We start from the raw sequence: 25,265 nt of genomic DNA, 5'->3' as shown, positions 1-25,265 counted from the left end.
GAGGGGGAAAGTCAAACCCTGACTCATGCAGATAAGAAAAACCTGTTTACAAAAGCTGCTGAAGGGCAGAGTTGGAGCCAAACAAACTCAAAGTCGATCAATAGCTAGATGAATTATTAGTAAAAGAAATAAATTAGTGGGGAAACTTCTTCTCTCATCTGTGCCAAATGCCGGACCCTACACTTTAGCCTATCATCATGAAAATCTGTCCAAGAGCCAAGGTTTCTACTCCAACAGCCTTGTGCTGACTTTTAGGTGCATTTGAAATGAGGAGGAAGAAATGAGGTCCTAGACGTACCCCTTGTGCAAGGTTTTACCCTTCTTCTAGACAAGGGCCCAGGGAAAGCCTCCCGCTCGTCCAAAGATGTAGGACAGAAGCAGAACCAGGTCCGAATTACTACTTGCACACTTTCCGTGAGGTCACAATGAAATATTTTACAACCTGAATTTAGGTGACTTTCTTTTTCCTGGTCTTTTCCATGGCAGATATTCCACCAAAAAGGGCTCTTGAGGGCAGCTGGAGTAAGAAGAAACCATAGCTGCCTACCTCTGTGCTGCTGGGCTTGTAGCAGGGCCCCAGAAGCACGGGGATACACTCGGGTGGTGGGAGAGCTGCTGAGTCCCCTCTGTGCAGATTTATTTCCTCCTATCTCCTTTCTGGGGTTTACCATGTACCCCAGCACACAGGTGGCTTGGACATCACTTTTCTAAATAGTTCTGTGCTTTTGCCTCCTGTCCAGAGCCAGCGGTATGTCCAGGTAGTATTTTCCCAAAACTTACCGAGTAAATTGAGGAATTAAAAGAAAAAGAAAGACACTACTGTAGACATGAGCGCACGCCCCACGTAGCTGAAGATAACGCACACATACACGCGTACATAAATCTCCCTGCCACCCCCATCCATGCACATCTACTCTCAACACTAACATAGGTAATTGAGTGCAGTAGCACAAATGATCATTTTTTTTTTCTGAAACAGAGATGAGCTGGCAAGCGTAATCAAAAGATGAATATCATTTTTTCCAAAAGAACGAGAGCAACAACAACAACAAAAATCAGGCGAGAATTATGGCAACAATGCAAGAAAGCAATCACTATAGAAATCCTGATAAATGAGGAGCTTACATTTTTAAATGCCTTAAAAACAGTACAAATAAATCTAAATTTGAACAGAATTCAAGGCACAATTGAATTAGAAGAGAAAAAATCAACCAAATTGCTAAACTTCTACTACAGAACTTGTAAGTGGTTTATCTAGACAGAGCTATAAAATGAATAAAACAGCAGCAAAAAGGATTGAACTTTTGCTGTCAGTAAGAAATCCAAATCATGGATAAGAGTATTATGAATGCCGCGTAAAGAGCTCTGCAAAATATCCTCCAGTGAACAGGAACTAATGACAGATGAATGTGCACATGTAATTGAACATGCAGAAAAGAAAACCAACATCCCAAGAAGGGAAACAGAAAAGCTAGCAGGAGTACTGGCTCATGCGAACATCCGCACGAGTGGGACGCATACAAGGCGAGAAGGCAAATTACCGAAAACGTGGGCTGCTGTGTAAAATAAAATACATGTTTGGGTCTACACGTATCCTTCATTAGATTATCAAGGGAGCATGTGTCACACACACAGTCCTGAGGAATGCTGGCAGGAAGGCTCAACCACATAAAGCCAGCCTGGTTTTGGGTTTCATTACCAACGTTGGGCCCCATGTTGTTCCCATCCTAATTGATGGCAAACATCCCTTTGACTTCACAGAAAACAGGATCAGGCCCTTGCAATCTAGCTGGCTCGGAGAAGGGTTAAAAAATAAGGTCCAGAAAGCCTCGAGGTGCACCTCAGCCCAGAGTCAAGCCACCCCAGAGGACGGATCCCTTCTGCATCCCACACCGTAGGAAATAGGATTTTCCTAGCTGTGTTTTGTGTTAAGTTGTTGGGCTCAGCTAAATCAAAACTCAAGCAAAGCAAACCCATACGAACCAAAAATCAAATGAAATTTCACACTCCCTCTGCAAACTGAAGCAGCTCTGCACAAAGGTACTGCCAGCAGACGAAGGCAGGGCACCTTTTGGGAGCGAGCAGAAAGTGGAGCGCCTTCGGAACAGGCGAATTAGAAGCGCATCAAGGTACTGGATGAAAACATTTCTTGAATGTAAGCCAAGTACACAGTAGGAATAGGTTAGGAGGCTAAATCATTCCTAACCACAGCTTAAGGACGACTTCATTGGTAAAATATCTTTTTTTAACTCTTCTTTTCCAAGCACACATCACAACTTTTGTTTCCGTTTGTTTTATTCCCTATTTCAAAAGCAGCATTTGCTGTAACAGCTCATTTTTTTCATGCAAAATACTGAATCTAATTGCGGAAATATGTCATTCCCTCCTCTCCACCACATGGCATGAGTTAATGATGATGAATGAAAGTAATAAAACCCAAATCTTTTTCAAACTAAAGCTCCTGTTAAATTACTGGAAATTATATGCATGCGTCTACAATGAGGACACTGCAGAAGGTCAAAGATCTCGCTTCCTGCGCTTGGCCAAACTATTCAACAGGCAGCTCGGCTGAACCTGCACAGACACGTTTCTGCTGAGGTCTGGGGGAGCCACCTAAGAAAAGCAGCTTAGTTTAAGGCTGGTGATTTCATTACCGGGTTTCTCTCCTTCCCCACGGAACACTAAATATTGCTGGCCGGGTCCTAGGACCTGAGTCACGTTTCCTTGCAAGTCATTTTTGCATGATTGAGACTGGGGGTTGGAGCAGCAATATATCACCCACCGTGATGTACGTTCTTAGTGACAGTCTCAATTTCCCTAATACAAAACTTTAGTCCGTGGCAGCAATGTGAAGCAGAAGGAATCAGCAAATTTAGAGCCTCGCTCAGAACCACACTTCATTTCTCCCGACGATCCGCTGAGAAGACGGGCAAACCATGCAGAGACCACGGTCCTGTTCGACACAAACACAAGTGTCCATATGTGTGCCTTTCCTTTCTGAAAGCTCTGTTTCCAATTCCGCATATTGCAGGCGACATCAGTTTGTTGCTCTTCTCCCCATTCATTCATTTCCTCGCTTTTGCTTGAGTGGCCAATGGTGCTGCCGCCCCGTCATCGCCTTTGGGCATTCGGACACTGTGTTCCCCCTTCTTCCCCCTGGCTCATCCACAGCTCTCGTCAGGGTCTTTTTGTCTCCCTCTCTTTCATCATCAATTCATTGAGGTTTCATTGTTTTTGTCTTCCCACTATGCCGATCTCCCACTCCCTCTTATGGCCCATTTCACAGATGGACCACAGAAGAGAGGGAAGGAGAACATAAGGAGAGGAATCCCTAATAACTTCCCTTCGTTGCTTCTTTCCCACAGATGAGTTCGAAAGCTTTCGATATTGTACTGATGTAAATCAAGGTGTTACCTTGCACAAGTCAGTGCACACTTGGCAAAAAAAGTATTTGTAGTACCCCTCTTAACAGCACAAAGCAAAATTTACCATCCTTGCAAGTTTTTATTTCTCCCTCCTTCTATGAAAGCCAGTTAAACGCACAGAATTGGAAACATCAGTTTGCAGAAACAAAAGAGCTAAATCCTGCCACTCATGTTCACAGCAAGGGGTAACTTGCTCTCTAAGTAGTATTCATTTCATCTCCTTGCAGCCATCATATAGCACCGTTCAGCTCGCCGTTCCACTCCTTGCCTCACCACACAACACAGCTCAGGCTGCTCCACGCGCAAAATAAAGCGGGCAGCATCCCACTGCCAGCCCTCAGCAAGAGCATGGCTGCAGAGAATCACTGGGAATGCTCTGCTAGAGCAACAGAAAGTGAACAAAGGTCCAAGGAAGAAGCAGAACTTATTTTTTTAATACACCAGTGAGGGATGGCAAAAGAGTTAATTTTTTTATTATTATTTTTATTTTACTTCACATTTTCTCTGGGACTCACGCAACCTTTTCAGCAACAAGCTAAGAACCTTCCATCTGCTTCAGACATTTCCAGTCCACCCTGAGCTTTCAGATATTACCTTTGGGATGATTCTGCAGAGCTCCCGTGTCGCTACCACACTACTGAAAATTGCTAATTTCACATTGTGAGGAAGCCACCTAATCTTGGCCCTGAGCACGCAACAAAAGCAGAAGAAAATCTCACAGAGACACTATTTTGCTGGTAATTTTTGAATGCAAGGGACACTCAGAGGTTTTGATGATCTCCATCGTCCCTGAGAAAGAAAATTTCTAACACATGAAAGAAAACTCTCCACGTAACACCTCTGCAAACACAATCCTGATTTTAATTGTTTAAGGCTAGGTTTTTTGCTTCAGCAGTTTTGCACGGAGCTTACAAATATCATGCAGAATACATTGTGGTTTTCTGGCATCCCACGTCCACAAACAGAGCCATGTGTTGGAGTGGGATTAAACCCATTTGCAAGGCTGAAAGTCTGTTTCAATATCCAAGCTCTGGTGCTTTGCAGGTTGAGAGACATAGCCTCTTCCCACAACTAGGGGCACCTCTCCCAAACACAGGCCTTCTAGGAGACAAACGAGACCAAGTTGCAGGAGTAGGTTTCATAACCAAGGCTGGGCCATGTGAGCTTTAACATATTAACTGCATATTTATAAGAACATGTCCTCATTTACTAAGCTTCTGGGAACATTTCCACAATTAAAAAACAAAACAAAACAAATTGAAAATAATCGTCAACATACTGACAACAATTGGCAGCTTTCAAAACAACTCACAATGCCATCTCCAGGCCTTCAAAATCTCCCCCACAGTGACACTCCATTACCATCCTACCCACATGCTCACGCTGGCCTTTGGAAAGCCCCTCCATTCCCACACCCCCATCTATCGAAATGAAGTCCTAAGCAAGAGGCGACGCACAAACCCCACAGCACGTTTAAGAGCCCCACCGAGGCAGGAAAGAAGCGCATTCCACTTCTGCACTAAATATCCTTCGTCAGCCCCACGACAGCGTGGTCATTAGCAGAGTAGTGGCCAGAGCAGATGCGAAAATTCACATGAAGATAATATAGAAATGTGGAGTGATTTTATTTGTGACCAATGCCATCAAAAAAGAACGGTACTGAAGAGACATCACAGGCATTCCTGATGCAGCGGTCACCCACCATCAAAAAACCCACAGGACCAAGTCAGGAAAAGGGCAGCATACAAGCCTTTGCGAGCATACACAACTTCATGCAATTTTCTCTCATTTCCACAGATACTGGAGACAGCTGCTGAGAATGAGGAACCTCAAATCCAGAAACCAGCTCCTTCAGGACCTCTGAAAAATGAAGAGCAGAAGCTAAAATGAGAATCAGAACCTTTTCACAGGAATAACACTATGATCTCTCCTACCTAGCACTCCTCAGTACCTCTAGGCTTCCTCCATAAAGATGTGTTCTCACTCTCCACGGTGTCATCCCATCCCTCCTTGGACCCTTCAGGTCCACCAACTTTCTCCATGGCTTCTCCTGCTCCTCCAGCAGCTACTGCCATCTTCCATGCAATACCCGGCACAGAACACTTCTCACTCTCTGTTTGGGCAAAGATCATTGGCTGGAGAAAGGTCGCTTTGGGGTGAGATGCCTTTTCTTTACCCTAAACTAATTGCTTAAGTTCTTTGTAGGCTCAGAGTTGCAACGTGTGCAGTCTCAAGCATCTCCTGTTCTGAGTCTGAAGAGGACTCAGAACACCAGGACGGGGAAGCTGAGGTTTCCTTCAAGATGACAGAGTAGCAGCAAGCCAGACCGATCTATTTCACCTTCCCCAAAGACAAGCATGGTTCAGACCGCCCTGCAGCTCTTGTATCCCAGGCTGCTCAAGAGTTAAAAACTAGAGCACCTACACCTGGGAAAAAAAAGGCTATTCCCAAAATGCCCAAGGAGGCAAATTTGCACAACATCCACACTGTGCAAAACTTTTGCATGGCTTCTATCTCACCACGTCCAGTGCGGCTCAGAAAAAGCGGAGGGAGAAACGTGTGGGGCAGGAGGCTCACTTCTGGCTTCTGCACAGCCAACGTCATCGAACTCCGGAGGCATGAATCACAGCTCGGCTCCAGGGGTGCTGAGTTGCGGAGTCTCCGTGACCGGCACCCGCAGAGCCACAATTTGAGATGAATAGACGTCTCTGAGAGGGACTGCAGTGAGCGATGTAACGCTTCTGCAGATGGCACAGTCGTAATCATTAAACAGTTATGACCAGCCTGAGTGAGAGAGTGAAGAATGTGTGCCCAGGGTGATAAAATTCACCCATGAAGTCGAGAAAAACCCACATATCCTGATTTCAGACACATGGGTTATCAAAGACAAGTGAGCCCTCGCCACCATATGATCCGTTATCAGAAACCGAAGGCAGCTGGTTGGTTTCTGAACTTTGACTCACAGATTCCCATATGGTCACAGTTTGCTGGAGAGAGACAGGAAAAAAAAAAAAGCCATGAGCTCTTTTCGCACAGCAAGCACAGTCCAGTCAAATGGTTTCTCCTCCTCTCCATCCCTGACCCCATTTAAAAGCCATCTCAACTATTCCTAGGGCCCCACCAGTCCATAAAGAAAAAAAGCTAAAGAAAATATCATCTTTCAAGGGCTGACATTGCCTAGTTCCCAGCGCAGCTACATGCTAGTTGCAGTGAAATGCAACAACCTGATGGGAATTTGAAAGCTGTCTTCTAACTGCCATCATTATCTCTAAAACCTCTCCACCAGCAATCCCAGCATATAGGTTCAAAAGAAAAATCATTTTAATGGAGGTCCCAGTGCTATGTTTTCATATTGCGCCGAGTCAAGCTATTGATTAGCTTTACATTCATTCTAAAAGCACCGAGAGTTTGTCATGGGATCTCTCCCTTTGATATCAGCGTCCATCAGCAACTGCATCAGTTTTGTGCTGAGCTGCCGAGCGAGGTTAAATGATGATGCACTTCCTCTCCCCGACTCCTGCTTCCAGCTTGGCTCAGCAATCTCGGCCAGCCACTTCCTGCCTCCCCTATCGCAGCGTCTGGCACTTACTTCAGACGAGTCGATATGTTTAAATTACATCTGGACCAGGCCTAATTCATCATAAGGCTTTCTGCTTGGCAGTGCCATTTGAAGTCCTACTCGGTGTTTGCGCTGCCTCCTCGTTGGGTTGGAGCTCCGTGGGTCTCTCTCATGGGGAGAAGGCTTTTGTTCACGTCTAAAAGCCACCGTGCATCATGCGGGGAGGGAAACCTCACCCAGAGCTCAGCCGGCTGCCGGGGTGGCTCTTTGCGGTGTTTTAGGAACAAAAAGGTGTGAGCCAGCAGAAACGAGGCCTTTGTGTATTCCGCCGAACGAGTGCCTTTAAAAGGTTTCAAATAAAGCTAAAATAAAAGCAACAGCAAAACCTCTTTTTTTTTTTCTTAGAGCATCCCAAGCAATTTTACAGAGATTAATTATCCTAACTTGTTTTTGCCTCTCCATACATTTCAGCTCTCCCACAGAAACTAATCCACTGGATTTCAAATTATGGCACAATTAGCATGAAATTAATTAGCATCTGACCTATCCCCTAGTTTTCCTCCAGCCGAGGCAGCCAACTTTTAATACAAGCCTAAAGCAAGAACTGTAAGACTAGCGCAGCAAATGGGACGAAGGACTTTTAAATTAAAGAGAGAGTTGCAAAAAAAAAACAAAAAACAAAAAAAACTGCAATTTACAGCCACGAGCATTTCCCTGACAACAACCCCAAAACTCCACCCTTGAACAACGCGTGGAGCAATATTTCGCCTCCCCCAACACACAGACAGAGTTCATCCTCCCATGCTTTAAAATACTCATGGCCTTTCAGCAGCAGTCTATAGTTATCAATTTGCAATGCCGTTCAGCCCCATCCTGCAAAGCTCCTTTTGCACGTAACCTCTCCTGACGCCTGTAAGGATTTTTAAGCCCACCGTATATATGTAATCAGTCCCCAACCATATCTCAGCCTTCACAGTTTCCTGCATCATTTATAGACCTCTGCAGTCTCTCTCTTTGCCACTGTACATATTTTCCGCATTCCTTCAGGCTCCTGCCCGCTATCTAGTGCTCAAATTTGTTTCTTTCCTTCCTCTTCAGAAGATTTCAGCCATCGCTAACCAAACACTCCTGTTACTCTTTTTCATAGTTGCTTCCATCACTGCCATCCCTGTCTCCCACACGGAGCCTGTGATTCACAGACGTCCTATGATATTTAATGCTTTCGCTTACCCTGGCCGGAGTGGCACGTGGCAGCCCAGCAGGACCATCTCCTCCCATGGAAAGCGAGCTTTAAATCGGAAAACAAGGCCTGCGCTCACAGAATTAGTCAAAGTGAGCCTTCCCTCTTGACTTGCCCCAAACACAGGTTGGTGCTGCCTCCAGGAAGTTTATCAGGCTCTCCCCTATCTTGAGAGGGGAAGAATCCCTCCTGCAAACACTGCCTGCACACTGGGGAGCAATGCCACAGGCACAGTTGCAAGGGATTTGACAGCCTTGAAGGCAAACCATCCAGATGGCAGCCCCATCACAGCTGTAAAACAAGCCACTTGGAGGAAGTTTGCAGCAGGAACAACACTAAAATACATGGGCAGGTGCTGCAGGGAAAAAAACAGATTTGAAAAATGGCAGGGTTTAGAAGGGGCACCGCCATGCACAGAACCTCTTTGCAAAACCTGTGTGTGCCCACAGAGATTCAGTGCATACAGCACAGATAGTACACTTTATCAGGAGATAGCCTACATTCGAGATCTAGATCTTGGTCAGCAGAACTGCAATCCTGTTAGCCTTTGAGAACACAGCTTCAGACACCAGAGAGAGGGAAAGAAAGAAAGAGAGGAAAAAAGCATTCCTTATAAATGATATATTTTCAAGACTAGGTTTTCATTTCACAAGTCTTCGGTTCACCTGGACATTTGCTGTTGTTATGGTCTGACAACTCTAGTTTTATAGACGGCACTGACTGGTCTTTCATTCTGTGGTTGCCAGTATTGTTCTTTCATACTTTTTTGGTTTATTTTTCCCCAAACAGAAAAAGAGAGAGCCTTGCTTTTTTATGAGGTGGCAGCGACCAGAGCCCCAATTCACAGCCCTTCAAACCATGCTGAACTTCAGTTACCAGCCCTGAACCTCCCTGCTTGCTACTCTCTTCATTTGGGTAAAAAGGAACCAAAACCACCTGTTTATCCTCTTCCAAATTCAGACAGAAGAGGAGTCCGTGGAAAATGGGAGAAGGAAAACAGCACCAACAGTCACAGACTGATTCAATAGTGGAAGAAACCTGCCTGTTATCCACACGCATTTTGGTTAGAAGTAGGTGTGGAGCACTGTCCATCACTGTGCCCTGCACCTGCTGGGGTTGCCCCGTACGCTGCAGATGTCACTTGCTATTCCAGACCAGGTACAAAAAGGGAGGAAACAATGGGACCTGTTACAAAACAGCACTGCCCCAAACAGGGATTGCAAATCCACGTGTCGGCACAACACAGTGCGCAAACGTCCTCACCTGTGCATGTTTCCACAGCATTTGCCCAGTTCCCAGCAACAGCAGGCAATTTCACAGCCTTATTTTTAGCAGGATGTCAAACTGACAAGCTAAAACAAGGTGTTCTTTAACTTCGTTTCTCTTTTCATACCTCTAAATGCTTCTTTCAGAATGGAACAGTTCACAATAACCCGGCTCACACTAACCTTTCACCCCTCCAGAATCCACAGTATGAATTCTCATAATAAAAAACTATTTAAAATATTTTTTTTTTAATCCTCTAAGAAAACCAATTTCATCCTTGAACGTTCCATTGATCTCTGGGAAATAAATAGGCAATAGGGAGAAGCATTGTTTATTTATTTGCTTGCCACTTAGAACTTAATCCTGGGATTCTAAAGGGATGATTATAAATTTCTCTAACAGTCCCTAGGGTATGTTTTGAATGTAGCCATCCAAGATAGGACTCTTGCACTCCAGGATGCCGATGCATTACAGCTTTAGGAAGATTGTAGCCAAATAGCTCTCATTTATTATAAAGAGAAACGAGCAGTAATTCCAGGGCACACGCTAGATGAGATTGCACCACTATCTAGTCTGTGCATAGTGCAGGGCGTACCTGGGATACATCTGGAAGGTATCCAAAGCCTGCTCATGTACACTATAGCCTCACTAAGAGTTTCAGGCAAAATCTTAGTGGTAAAGCAAAGGTTTTAGAGCTCCTTCAGTGGAAGAGGAGCTTCCACTCGTTGAGATGAGTTTGTAGAGTCACAGGCTTACGGCCCACAGAAGGACTGTGGGCCATTTAAGCTCTTACACTGGAAATCTTATGTCAGTGGTTGCTTCATTCAAACTTTTATGCCTCTTGAAAATCAAAGGACTTTTTTTTGTTTTGGAAGACACAGGCTTAGGAATGCAGTGCTGGGAAGGACCAGAAAGGTCATTGCAGGCAGTTATATGTAATTCCAAGCATCAAGTCTGCTCAAACATCACTTCCTACCACCACAGGCCTCAAAACCTTCTCCCAGCTCCAAAAATAAAAAGCTTAATTCTTAAAGACTGAAAGCGATGAAGACCTCGTCATATGTCCAGGAAAGCAGTGGTTAATCATTCTGCCAACTTAAGAAAGAAAAAAAAAAATCCTCATTTCCTCTTTTGGCAATTGTTTTCCTGGTAGAAAAAAAAAAAAAAAAAAAAAAAAGGCTATCCATTAATCAGAAAGCTCTTCTTTGTTCAGAGTATATCTAGGATATCATTAGGTCATGGTGTTGGATGAACTAACTCTATTGAGCTTCTGCAGATAGGTTTTTCACCTCTGATCATTCTCCTCATGTCCTTTTCTAAGCCCTTCCTGATCTGTCAACACATCTTCAGCGAAACTAGACAGCGAGGGACTGTAGCAAGTGAGTAAGCTCTTGGAGCAACATATTTCTACTGCATTTCCAACGAGTAGGAGAACGTAATCCAGCGTGGAGAAGTGAAAGAAATGGCTGCGCCGCGATACAATCTTGCCTTAATGCTTTGGAGACTCCAGCTCCCCAGTGCATGTCAACACGCAGCCTGAAGGAGGAGCTGGGCCAGAACGCTAGGTTGCGCGCAGGCTAACGAAACGCTGCTGTCACGATGTAGTGAGGATGAAGTCTGCTTTGTGTCACTGGAGAAAAGCAGGCTGATATCTAACAGATGACATTTGCCAGCAGGAACGATTGTTCGCATGGCGTTCGCCTCCTGGGAGATGTCACTAATCTGAGGAGCACGCGTGCCTACGTGGTCCGTGCAGGTACCGAGCTCAGCCTTGCTGCGGGTCCTTGCAGAATACAAAGTCTCAGGTTAAGTCTTTTCCATTTAATTCATGAAGCTCCTTCGCGCTCCTGTTAATTAAAGACTAATCACATTTCTTTCAGCCAGGTGCTGAGCAAATTTCTCATTTGTCTTTGCTTCCCAAGACCACAAAAGTTCTGTTGTTATTGAAGCGGGCTTCTCCCAAGCAGAGATCATTGAGCCATGGGGCTGCAGCGCTTTGCAGAGATGTTAAAAGTGAGCAATTAATGGCACTCTGCCTTGTGGCTGCTACACTTGGGCAGCTGGGGCTGAAAGGCTGGTGCACTCGCTAAGCAGTTGCACCACCTAGCCCAAGCAGAGAAAACTTTTAAGAGAAGAGGTGAGTCAAAACCAAGCGAAGCCACGTTCATTTTTTGCAGCAAAGCAAAGCAGCAGGGGCTCTGGCCAGCAGGAGAGGAAGATTGGGACGGAGACCACCTCCTTTCCTGCATCTTGTTATCTCTGGGCTCCTATTGCAGGTTTTCACATAGGTTATCTGAGTTACAGGCTACAGCTTCATTGCATAAGGTGTCCTGTGAACGCAGGACGCCCCCTGTCCCAAAATACCTGTTTTACCCTGCTGCGAAGGCAAAATGCAGTCAAGTTGTCTGCACGACCCTTAGGATTTCACTCTTTTGCTATGGAGGCTCTGCACTGCAAATGCAGCCCTGGTAACCTAATGCTCACCATGTAAACAGGTTGATATTATCGCTTCTGGTTTAATTTGGGGGAAATGAAGAACAGAAAGGTCAGCGACTTGCCCCAAATCACACTGGAAACTGATAGGGTAACAGGGAACTGAACCCTCGTCTGCAGAGACCTGCCTGGCGTCGGTACTGTATGCTCCAAATTGCCCAAACTGAGAATTTGGCCACTGACATCTGACTGCTCGGAGGAACACACGGGCTCAGTTTCCTTCAGTTCATTTACAAACAGGAATTTGGAGCATAAATGCCTTTCCCTAGGTAAACACAGACTCAGTGAGCACTTTGAATCACAAGGTAGGGAGTGGGAAACTCTTGTCCCTTCTAGGTCTTACGTCAGGTCGGACACAAAGCGCTTAGCCAGGCAGATCGTGCACACAACAGCTACTTGAAGCCTAAGAGAAATCCCTCCAAGGGCCCATCCTGCTTCTTGAAGAGCCAACACACAGAGGAGTTCCCTGCAAGGCCTTTCGTGATCTCTATTGTTCACAGGGTACTGCAGTAATGAATAGCCTTTATTTCTCCAAGTTTCAGTCACAGAACGCGCATGCTAGCATTAAAAGGAAAACAAAAGTGTAGAAATGCCAAGATACTATGTAACACACAGCCCTTCATCACTTGCATTGATGCACAGTGTTACAAATTTTATCTAATCAACTGACATTTTAAGTAGTGGAGAATTTAACAAGAATAACAATGTGGTGACAATTTAGTCTTTCTTCCCCCTCCATAAAAACACTGTCTTCTGTTTGGTCTAGATTCAGGTCAAGACATTTCACTAATTTGCTAGTCATTAAAAAGATATTTTTATACCCAGCCTGTAATATTATACTCTTCAGTGATTATGATAGTTCCCAACAGAATTCCAGACTTGAAAATGAAGGCTGGGAAGCTGAGCTGCAATTATGATACTTTAAATAATTCCACAAAAGTAGAACCACTGTTAAATAATTTATAGTCTTTGATCTTGTCACAGATCTACTGAAATCTTCACATCACTCAAGCTAAATATTTTCAAACAGAAATGGGATAGGTTACTTCCCTCCACCCGCTTCTGTCAGCACAGGAGCCGAGCAAAATGAAGGTGCCAGGGGCCGTGCCCTCGGTTACTTTGGTGCAAGTTCCTTCAGAGGGACCTGCAGGAAAATTTTCCCTCTGGGGCTGCAGCGCCCTCAGAAATAGGACTTCTGCAGCAGCATCCTGAAAGGTTAAGAAAGCAGAAGAAAAGAGCAGAAAATGTTGGTTTTCAAGGCAGTGCCATGCATGGTTGTAAGCAAGTTGGGAAAAGTGAGGCCCCTGATGGGATGCTGGCACTGGTGGAGCGGAGAGGCCTCGTGCAGGAGACTTGGCCACGCTGCCCAGCCTCACGGGGTGCCACAGGAGCTCGAGAGGCACCGCCCACAGCCAGGAGCTTCTTCAGGTGAAGGTCACCTACAAAAAAGGCTGGTAATGTATGTGAAAAGGCAGCTAGGCTGCATGGTTGGAAACGAAAGAGGAAAACAATGACTTCAACTTGTGGTCTAATCAGATAGGACCCACCTTAATGTCCTGTTGGTCAGGAGTATGGACTGCTCACAGTTACTATCAAAACCTACTTCCTAGTGAAAACCATGCTTCCCAGCTAAAGATGCCTTGCCAAGTGAGATTTGGAAGCTTTGGCATAAATGAGAAGCTCAGGCACGGGATCAAGCTATGCTGCATGAAGTTACCTCTCATTAGCTGAGCCACAGCAGTGGTACAAGACAAGACAACACAGCTTTGGTGCCTTGCACTGGAGGCCAAACTAAGGCAGCAGCATCACGTTGCAGCCCAGGAAGCCTCCGTGCATGTGTATGTACAATTACAACGGCTCCGCTGACTGATAACTTGTTAAATTGACATAACTCAACTCCATGTCAGGGTCCTAAGACTAATGAAACATGTAAAGTATGGCAGAAGTAAACAGCAGCTTTCCAGGAAATCCTTAATTTGCATTCTAATTAAAGCAGTGTGGGGCAGAAGTCATAAATAAAGGATTCAATCACAGCTCACTGCGTAATAGGCAGACTGGTTTTACACACCTGATCTGACAGCCAAGTACTAATGTGGGGTTATGGAAGATGCCAGACCCAAACAAGCTATTCACGTCTGCAAGTGACAAAGAGCCACATCGCCAAAAAAGGTTTTCATGAAGTAATTTGTCTTTTACAAACTTTTCTTCCCTGGGAATATATCACATCTCTTTTAGGTTATGAAGAAAATTTGATCTAGAGGAGTCCTTGCAGGTGTGGGAGGCAGAATTTGAACACTACGCCTTCAGGCTTTTTACTCCTACTGCACAGAGCATCTAGCCTGCAGCAGGCTTCCCCCGCATGCATCAGGCAGATTTGGGGGACTCCTGGTTTGCACTCACCTGCTACATCACGATTATCACATCAGCCATTCCCTCCTAGGGACCACATTACGCAGTTAATGCCGACGGGTAGGCTCCAAACACAACAGGGCAGCAGAAAAGGAGGCTGGTTGCATTCATTCACAATAAATTCATCTACATAAAACCACTCCAAAATTCAATTTTGATGGCTTTTCTATGTGGGATAGTACATATGCTTTATGTTATTTTGGGAACACTTTTGGTAAGCCCTCTGTTAATTTTATTAAATATAATCAAGTCAAGAAAAGAACAAGCAATTAAGTTGCTTGCTTTCTAATTAAAAATAAACATAATTATTTAAAATATCCTGCTTTTCCCCTTGCTGAAAGTACAGTAGAAAAACTACACTACATAAGTGATGAAACATTATTGCAAACCAAGCTGATCTAATGAAAGTGGAGAGTAAACATAGGTACCAGAACAAAAGTAAAGCCCATCATGGCTTTTAACCACTTCACCACACTTGCTTCACGTTTCCCCTCTAACCTACCACAAGCAGCAAATCTTTCCACGATCCTCTCAGCTCTTTCATTTTTGTGAAACATGCTTCTTTAGGGGATATTTGTTTTTTTGCAACCATAGCAATAAAATATATTATTGGCAGCAGTCTTGGGATTATAAATAGGTATCAGTCTTTGTTTAAATTCAGTAAGCCAGGACAAAATCACTGAGGTTTCCACACATATGACTTTCATTAGTAGCGATGTACAACTAAAATACATCAGGCTCATGCCTTTTATTGTTCTTATTTTTATTTTTTTTTGGTGTTGTTCCTTCACGTATTTATAAGGCTTGGAAGTTTTGGGGGTGTTTCGGAAAGGTCCTAGGGGAAATGCCCTGATGACTCTGGAACAGGCCAAGCCACTCACACCAGGATGGGAACTACCGATCTGCTTGGAAAAACAGAAGTGTTTGGTTTCGAGGTTTTTGCTCGTTTCTATATTGTTGAATTGTTTAAGATGTGTTAGTCTGGTAAATACTCATTTAACTCCAAGTGCTAATCAACACTGTGAGGGAAGCAAGCCTATTCTGAACATTTAACATACCTCTGCAGACAGCTGCATCCAGCAGACTGCAACGGGCTGCCCAGGTGCCCGCCGTCCCTCACAAGGATACTAGAGGCCAGAGCCCACATTCCTTGTATTTCGAAGTCAGATGTGAAGAGCTGAAAATACTTGTGAAAAACAAGTGCAAGCTATTTTAGTCAAACACATCAAGGATTTTCCCTATAATTTGTATAAACGATCTTTATGCAAGACTCAGAGGTTTTGTTTAAGGCTTGCAAGCACGCTGCGTTAAGAACAAAGACAGTAAAACAACCCAGAACAGACAGGATAAATGGAGAAAGTCCCCAACACCTCCCTCCTGTGATTCGAGGAGATAACTCTAGCTTGGAACAAGCTGGCAGCCGCAGCAGTTTAGGCTGGGGATGGGGTTTAGCCGAGCCCTGTGCCGCCCCGCTGCGAGTGATGCTGTGCCTCGTCCGCGGGGAAGGGCAGGCGGAGGGCGGCCCACAGCTCCTCCACCAGCAGGACACAGCAGCAGCCTGCTCTGGGACATGAGGAACATCATCCCGATTACTTTTAAATAACTCCCTCCTGGGGTTTGCCTGAGAGTACACGGACAATGCGAGGATGTGCTCAGCGCTGAGCTCTGGCAGCCGCAGCTGGCGGCTGCGTCCAGCCGTGGCAGCGCTTTGTAGCAGAGGCCAGGCCTGCGACTGCTTACAAGGAGCCCCGGGGCGATCCTTGTGGGCTGTCTGTCCCCTGTGGCCTCCACGGACAGACAAACCACCGCCAGGGTTAGCAGACCGCAAATGGTTAACCAGCCCCAGCCAGCTCAGGCAGGGTCCCAGGGCATATTGCGGAGGAGCAGAGCGCTGGTAAGAGGGGAGCCAACATGATTTGCAGTTTGGGAGCCATTTCGTGCCACCCTCAGACAAATCTCTTGTAGAAGCCAGCAGGACGCTCCTCTGGTTACGGGCTGCAGCGGGGTTTGGCTCCGGCTCTGAAGAAAAGGGACTCATAGGGGAAGCTTCTGGTAGCAGCATGTACACAAGGGAAGTTGGGCACAGCAGCATTTTTCTTTCAAAATCTCCCTGCTCCTGAAAGGCCACCCATGGGACGCAGCCATCTCTGGTGTAGCTATTGTTTTCGGTGGATGCGTGCCACGTATTAACAGCCGGGGTGGAGCAGGGGGAGCTCCCAGGCCTCGCGCACAGAAGACGAAGACTGCCCTCTGCCTTTCTGTCTTCAGAGGCCACTCGTCGCTCAAACGAGGTGAAAAGCAGAGCCTGCCAAGGGCACAAGATTACAGCTCCAGCCTTACCGTCCTAAAACAGGTTCCAGCAGCACCCCGGCTAATTCCTGCAGCCAGCACTCCAGCAACAGAAGGAGCTTTCGTGGAAGAGCTTCTTCATCACGGCCAGGACGCACAGGGCATGAAGTGAAAGGTGTCTGGAGCAGCTGGGGAATGCCTCCAGCAGAGGACGGGGGCAGAGCAGAGCTCGCTCCCCTTGCTTGGCACAGCAGCCGTGGCAGGACCAGCTCCAGCTCCTTGGAAAGGGGACAGATCTCTCCCGAGTCCCCAGGGCTTGAGAGCCCTGCTTCTCAGAGGGTTTTAAGCAGGACAGCTCGTTTCCTTCACATCCTTCCACTTTCGTTTCCCCCTTGGCTCTCTTTCAGGGCGAGGTGAGTATTCCCACGGAAGAGGGCTGAGATGTAGCAGCAGCGGAGTTCCTGAACACACCAGGCTTCAGAGAAGCGCCGTGTTTTGTACAAATATAAAACACACACACGGGTTATAAATCAAGGGCCCAGCTACGGGAGGCTCGTCCCTGGAAAGGTGTCAGGGCACATGCATTTGGACGGCTGCTGCCCTCAGGCTGCCTGAAGCGAGTTTTGACCCAGGATATTAATACAGCTTATTGGATACAGAGCTAACCAGGCTGGAGCTCAGAGGTCTGCTTATATTACACGAGCGCGGGCCTTTGGGAGATTAACACCTAGAGAAAATGCATCTGTATTTGTTTGGGGGGCGAGGCCACAGTTCAAATTCTTAGGTTATCACCCAAACTAGACAAGATAGATAATCAATGCCCCGTGATAGCAAGTCCTGAGGAAGTGATCTAGTTTTGTTCTGCGGGATCATTATTCAGCATATAACTCTTTCTGTGTTCATTTATATTTAAAGTCAGATCAGGCATTTATTTTCCTGAGACTTTTATGAATTCATACCTATATTTTCATCTCTCATCATAAAGCAAAACTGCCTGGATTATGTCAGTTCTGTGCTTTTTTTTGCAGCAACATAAAAATATATTATATTATTGCAAAACACTATGTCACAGAAATCATATAGATGTCAGGCTAAAAAGAATCTTAAGAGGGCATCCAGCCTATCTTCCTACCCAGAAGCGGGATCAAGTTTACTTCCAGCCATGACAGATGCCTGTCAAACTTCTTCAAACCTTCAGAGGAGAGTCCATGGCATCCCTAGGTAACCTGCTCCAGTGCTGAACACTCCTGTTTAGACAGACATTGTTTAAACAACCAAGAGCCTTATTTTGCTGCCAGCAGAGCCAACCTCCAAATCTATTTTCACATCTTTAATCCACACCTTAGGTAAGTCCAACCCTTTGAAAACATCGACGGCTGGACGTAAATCCACTGATACTCTGCACCTTTAGAAAGTAAATTAAAGATGGAGCCGTGATGACTATCAGGGTAGATAGCAGCTAGCAAAGATCAGGGTCAACAGCACTGCTGAGAGGTAGGCGGGTGACACTTCTCATTAAACCTGAGCAAGAAAGAACACCGATCTGCTAAATCTTGAGCGCAGTTTGGTTTTTACAGAGCCTTCTATTAAACATGTAAAAATACGGTATTTCCTATCCCACACTCAATGGACATCCCAAGTGATGGATCTGCCTCCTTTTTCTAACAACATCTGCCTACTAGAAGACTTACGCCTTCCCTCAGACATCTTTTCTAGATAAACACGCACAAATCTTTCCATCTTTCAGCACAGAATATATTTCCTAAATCTCGAAGCGCTGGGGTTGTTTTCCTGGAAGATAGCCACTTTTTCTGCATCACTTTTCAGAAGTCCAAAACCAGACCTGAAAATCCGGCTTCCGACTTCTTGGCACTGAACAGAGACATCTTGCACACACCGCTCCTGCTCGCACACTGCATGCTTAGAGTTGCTCTTTTAATGCCATTATTGTATTATTTTTTTATTTGTGCTCTACTCACCAGGATCTACAACTCCATTTTCTCTCCTGCTGCCATCTCTGCATATTTACAGATTATTGTATGCATGCTACCTTGCAGGTTAATAATCTGAGTGTCACCATGCTGGTTATGTTTGTTTGTTGGTTTTTTTTTTTTTTTTTCACCAACATCTCATGTTCTTTCTTGTTTTTAATCCTGTTTTCCGAAGAACTTCTGTAGCCTCTCAGAATCCCACCATCCTTACGTTTTTCAGTAATAAAAATATCAACTAGAACTAGACCCACAGTTAACCTCACTCTGAAAGCAAAAGGAAATACACATTTTAGCAGGGTGCTTAGCGGAGCGCCACTAACTACTTTCTCAGCGCAGGATTTTAAAGAGTTTGGCCATCCCCTGTTACTCAGGCCAAATCCTTGCAGTTTCCATATGAGCCACAGTGTCAAAAGCCTAGCTTAAGACAAGATGCATCGCATTCACCACTTTCTCCTTATCCACACTAAGCCACTTTCCCTGTGAAGAAAGAAAATTAGATTGGCTTAACATGATTTGTTCTTGACAAATGTGTGTTGACTCTTTTTTATCACCTTATTATCTGGATGGTGCTTACACACGGATTGCTTAATAATTTGTTCTAGTATCTTTCCAAATATCAAGGTTAGACCGACTCGGGCATAATTCCCAAGACCCTCCCCTTCCCCCTTTTTAAAGGATAGATGCTACAATCTGCTCGCAATCTAGCGCAGAAAAAGCAGCGTGCCTTGAAGAAAAGTGAGAATTTGTGTACATCGCAATACCTACATTCAGAAATTTAGGCAAGAAACATTTAACTGTTTTCTAGGAAGCGTAGGCCAAAACGGTAAGTTGAATTTATCTTCTGCATTATCTTAGGATGAGACAAAAATAAGCAAAGTCTAGGGTACATGACCAGAAATGAATGTTATATAAACAGCATCATTCATTGTCACAGAAATATGATCGCTGTTATGTAACCTCTCCCAGCCTCCTGCCAGTGGATGATTATTTCCTACAGAGTATTTTCCACTGCTTTGCTCAACAGAGATTTAAGCAAATCAGTAAATAGCTTCCCCTGCTTCCACTGGGAAGCCGTTGCGTGGCTATATAGCTATCAGGTTGGCCTTACTGAAAACAATAACGTAATGCTGGGTCACGTATTTAATAACAGCTAATTATGACAAGTAGGTAGCAGTAACACCACCCCTCCTCTCTTTCTTTCCTTCGGACAACTCCTTCCATCCACAGGTACTACACCTACCTATTCTTCTATTGTTTCTCCTCTGGTTTCTGAATAGTTTGTACTTTGTGTTTCCATTGTAGGCAAGCACACATTAGTACGGGCAGAGGTAACTGGCAAGGCCAGGAATGCCTGACCTTGTATTTTCTGTGTCCTTACACCCAGTCACTCCCATCCTCCTGCTGCCCTCTACCACAGTTACTAGCAGAGGGATAGGTCAAAGAGGCGGCCTTGCAAAAAGGAAGGAGAGCAAGAACACCGTTATATCTAGCTGTGCTGTAATGCCACTGCAGCAGGATGATTTCTTCTTAGCCACAAGGCTGCACTATATGGAGATCTCACCTGTTGACAAATAAAGCAGGATAGGTCTCGTGCAGAGAACAAACTTTTGAGGACCTTCTAAATGCATTGAAAATTTAAAACAATATTTAGGAAGGATTTTTTTTGGATCTAAGGGTAGACACAGGGAACATTTTCATGTGCTTATTTTAAATAGAGATTAAAGAATGCTCAAGCCTGCTTATTTTTAGCAGTTTGAAAAAAAAACACTACCTCTTCATAAAATATTTTTGATTCAGAATAAACACAGCTAGAATGCTGCACGGTAACACTTTCATATTTGTTCACTTAGCTATGAAGGAATGCAACTTCTGCCCTTACCATCACTGATGTTTATGACATAGACACACACGGAGAAATACACACATGCACACAAGCAACTGAACCCAACAAAGCTAAACCTAAACATTATCTAAACACTGTCTAGATGCTTTAGTAAACCTATACTGAAATTCCCAAATACAGACCTTGTCGGTGAAGGTTGAGACCTTGTTAATTCCAACCTGTCACTTCTCTACTTTTCTCCTGATTTACTAATTTAATCCGATCCAGTTTCATTCAAATAATTCTGGTAAACTGATGTGTCTGGAGGAGAATAGACTCTCAAGCTGCTCACATGCCAGCAAATACTCCACTCCTACCACTATTCCAGCTATTTCAGATATGCTCTGCCCATTTCTATTTGCAACACGTTCAAAGACTCAGGGGTTTGCAACCAGCTGAGAATGCACCGAGTTCTCATCATCCCAATGGCTGCGGAGATTTATTTCTTTATACCAACCCTTGCATCTATTGAAATAAATCGGGATTCATTTTGACGTTGACTTCGGATACCCTGTAATCTGCTCTCCCATTCAGATAGTGGCTGGGAGTGAAGCATAGCTGCAGTATCATATGATAAACCCACGGCATGGATAAATGCTGTTTCCCATTCTCCATGCATTTAAATCAGAGGTAGTTGACCTGTTTAGGATATAATCTATTCAGCTAATAAAATCCAGCTGGCACGTAGTAAAACGTTTTAATCCATGATCCATGCATATACTTCTCTAGAAACAAAGATGATTACAGACTGTAGCATATAAAACTTGCCCTGAGCTAGAGAGCCAAAGCCCTTTAGCACAGAGACATTTCTGAATTGTGAACTTTATAAAACCCAACCCATAAGTTCTGCAGATGTAGCTTATTGCTGAGAAAAAGCTAAGATGTTAACTGCCAGTGTTAGCTCATATAAGCTGGTATTTGTAAGAAGTGAGCTGTATAACTTGTATTATTTTTCTCACCTTTCCTGTATAGTAAAACCAAGCTATTGTAAATTAAAGCTTTTTTTTTTCTTCTTTTTTTTTTCTTCTGTGGATTGTTTTTGGAATTTAATGGATGTGGTTTTGTCCTCTGCCATTTCTAAAAACTGTACAAATCAAAGTGTATTTTGTAAAAGCATTTTACTACCTGTTTAATAACTTTTTAAAAGGTTCTACTATTGCGTCATGGGACTACATATATGGCAAGTCTTCTCCTTCACGGACAAACAAAGAACATACCCGAGTAATGCTTGGTAACATTAATGGCAGTTGCCCTCCTGAAATCCCCTGTGCATTGTAAGTAAAGATATCCAGAAAAGCTAGCTTGCTTGAAACCTGATTTAAAGGCTTCGGGTTTGGACACAGATCCATACAAGCTGTTTAGCAGCCGATTATCCAGACTGTATCAGTTTTCCTTAATTTTATATCTGCTTTTGACTATAATTTTCAGTTGTTTTTATCCAACAGTAGAAAGATATAGAACGCAGATCAAGATAATGCACAGAAGGATGCCTTAGACTGACCACTGACAGCTATTTCCTTCACCTGGCTGCAGACAGACACCACCCAATTCTGAGTATCCACGGTAGGACTTAGCCAGAGGCTTTTCCTTTTGGCATTTCATACTTTGGAGAAGCTTCTTTGCATGCTAATAAAGATGCCAGGAAGACCAGCTGCTCCTAAACAGTTTGCGGGGAAGCAGATATAATTAATTCACAAGTTGGAAGCACATTTGACAGAGAGAATTGTTTTGTTACCCCCAAACAATTGAGAAGCTCATATGTGAAATGTACATGCAAGTACATCTGCTCTCACTTAAATCCCATACATTTAGGCTGTCCTAACTGAAGACACTGTAGACAAGTCTCATAGCTAGCCATGAAGATGATTTGCAGAATAATCTAAATACTGCTGTGCAAGGAAAAGCTTGATCAATAGGCCCCATAAGTTAGGAGCTATGAACTCACGGCACTTTAATGGTTTGTCCAAGAACATTAAGATCAATCAATGTCTGCCCAGCCAGCCATGTTTACCAGGGCCTTGCTCTTCTTTGGGTCATCACAACCATGACTTCCACTAAACTCAATGCTCAAGACTCACAGCAGTAAGAACGTGATTATTTAAGCATTTTCTTCTTGCCTTTTTTTTTTCCCCAACCATATTCACATAAACTTGTCACCCATTTGCATACATTTGAACAGTCTTCCTGACTATAAGGCATCTGCACTTTTATGTTCATTTCCCTGACATCTGGAGTGCTATAAATCCAATGCTTGCCTTAGTGTTGTTTTTTTTTTCTTTTTGTCTCTCTCTTTCTCCCCCAAAAAAGTGTTGGCAGTAGTATGGATCAATCCAGCCACATTCAGATCCAAACTCGCTGGAGATTTCCAAGCCTGAATGACTCAAACTGGACCAAAAAGTTAGAGCGGTGGAAAAAATCCACCAGCACTGTCTCTGGAAGGAAAAAAGCAGCGTTACCATTCCATCACAACACGATTCAAAGGAAAATATTGACAAAGGAAGAAGTCAAGAGATTAGATACATGGCTAACGTTGCTTCAGAGCACTTGGGAAGAGCTATGACCTGTTCTCACCTACTTCTGCTACCTCCTTGCTGGCTTCAGCAGGTGTTGATACCGGTACCCAAGGGGAAACACATCTCAGGAGGGTCCAGGCTGAGGGATGGAGCACTGCTACAGCTTCCCTTCATCTCTCCCTTTGGACCACGAGACAGGTAAGAGATCACCCCACTGCTGAGTGTGGGGTACTGGACACTGCACAGTGAGCGTGGAAGCTCTGTGTTTGTTTAACGGGCACGTTTAGAGTAGCCAAGCACCCAATAGGGCCAAACGAGAACTGCTCCATAGATCTCCAAGGTATTGCAACACACAATGCAAATGTACAATTAAGTTTTGCAAATCTGGCCAGACACCAAAGGCTTTGAAGTTGGCTGAACACAAAGTTCCCTGATTCTTCCCCTGACTCTCAGCTTTCCCTGCAGACTGAAGCAAAAAGTACAGATAATACAAGGCTGCTCATTCTTCTGTTGCCCGAACACTGATCTATTTTTCTTGCTCCGCTGGGACGGATGAAATAAGAGAAATGAAAACAGGGCCAGTCTGGTGTCTGTTGAGGGATCATCTCTTACTAACCAAGAAATGGCAAAATCCTCCTAAAGGTTCTTTGGGGAATATTTATTTTGTCCTGTGCTTTTACTGTAATTGTGTTAATCCAGTAGATTTGCTAAGCAGTAAAGCGTTAACTGGCATGTCTGAGGAATGCTTATTGGGTAATGCGTCTGCATGGGAAGAAGACTGAAAACGTAGTTTACATAAGGGTGTGGACCATATGTGACAAAGAATACATTATGGTATATGTTTCCTTCATGGTAAAATATGATGAGGTAATGGGGAGCAGGGTTAAAAGCTGAAGAGCCTATATTTATGTGTCAAGTTCAAGAGGTCGTTTTAATTTCTAGAGCCGATCAATGATGACAAACTTCAGCTCTGCTTCTGTGCACACTCCAGTAGCCTGGGAGGGGTAACTACCGTGTGTCCATCCACCTACCGAGCGCTCCTGTGCTGGGCTGCTTCTGTTCCCTTAACCTGGCATTGGAAGTGGAAAACATTGTGCCAAGCACTGCAGAAAAGGCAAGTGAAAAGGGAAAAGAGTGAAGTTAAATTGCGTGAACTGACAACAACGAAAAATCAGGGTGCTAGATCACACCTGCAGCCGTTTTGTGCATCACTCACCTTCAAGTCTTCCCTACACGTAGGCAACCTCTTATCTGACCCTACAAGCTGCGGGGTACATCAGGGGAGCGTTCCCAGTTTCCTTTTCTCTCCCTACCACGTTACGCTGCCCACAGCCTCCAGGATCACACAGGATCCCCAGAGCCCACAGCTTCTTTTCTTCTTCCTTCCCTTCTTTGCTGTTGTTGGCTGCTCTCACTGCTAGGGCTCAAGTCCTGTCAGCAGAAGCTTTGCAGCGGATGCACGGGGAACCTGCCTAACGTGCTACGAACTGACACCGTTCCAGCAGTAGCCAGTGGTCTCACATAACGCAGTTATTTTTTCCAGGCCTGTTTTCTTCTTCCAGCTGAGCTCCCAAAAGGCAGCGATGCTTTAATAGACCCACACAGTGAAAAAAAATGAGCAACAACAGCATCCAAAAAGCTTTTGTTCGTTATTGCATCCAGCCCTTCTGGAGTGCTGAGACAAACTGGAGGGCGAGCTTGGCCAGGGCTTCCTGCCTGAAGCGCTGCTAGTGCCTGACAAAGGCTTCACGTGCTGGAGCTGCCCTGCTTTCCACTGCATTACCTGAGAGCTAACGAGGAAGGTGGTGGGCAAACAAGGGTAGCAAACGATGTGGGGTCTCAGACACTTGCCCCTTTCTCTCCCTTCCTTTGGCACAAGGACACCTGGCCATCTCTGCAGATGCCACATGCACAAGAGTTTTGTAAAGCATGGGGAAAGCCTGGGCAGCAGTAAGAGAGGACAAAATCCAGGGTTTAGGAACCACAGAATGACTTTTTTATTCTTGTTTTTGAAACAACCTCAGAGGACCTTCCCTTCCAGCAGGATCAAAGGCTCTAGAAGCCTTTGCTGCTTCTGGAAAGCTCTGCTGAGAGGTTTTCAAATCCACATTGACCAGAAGCGCAATAAGCAATTTCCATCACCTGCAGAGCCCTCGCTTACAGTACAGCGAGCAGCCTGGGGCCAAGCCTGGTCCACA

General features: G+C 44.7%; 1 long non-coding RNA gene across 1 annotated transcript in view; it reads right to left on the bottom strand.

The window, feature by feature from the left end:
- Window positions 1–25,265, bottom strand: part of LOC137853355 (uncharacterized) — a 272,934-nt gene that overhangs the window by 163,493 nt on the left and 84,176 nt on the right. Inside the window, exon 3 of the long non-coding RNA XR_011094412.1 lies at window positions 5,128–5,285. This is a non-coding gene — a long non-coding RNA (uncharacterized lncRNA). The remainder of the gene's footprint in view (window positions 1–5,127; window positions 5,286–25,265) is intronic.

This window comes from Anas acuta, chromosome 3 (genome assembly GCF_963932015.1).
Source record: "Anas acuta chromosome 3, bAnaAcu1.1, whole genome shotgun sequence".
NCBI lineage: Eukaryota > Metazoa > Chordata > Aves > Anseriformes > Anatidae > Anas > Anas acuta.
Note: the sequence above shows the minus strand (reverse complement) of the source record. Positions and strands in the feature narration are given on the sequence as shown.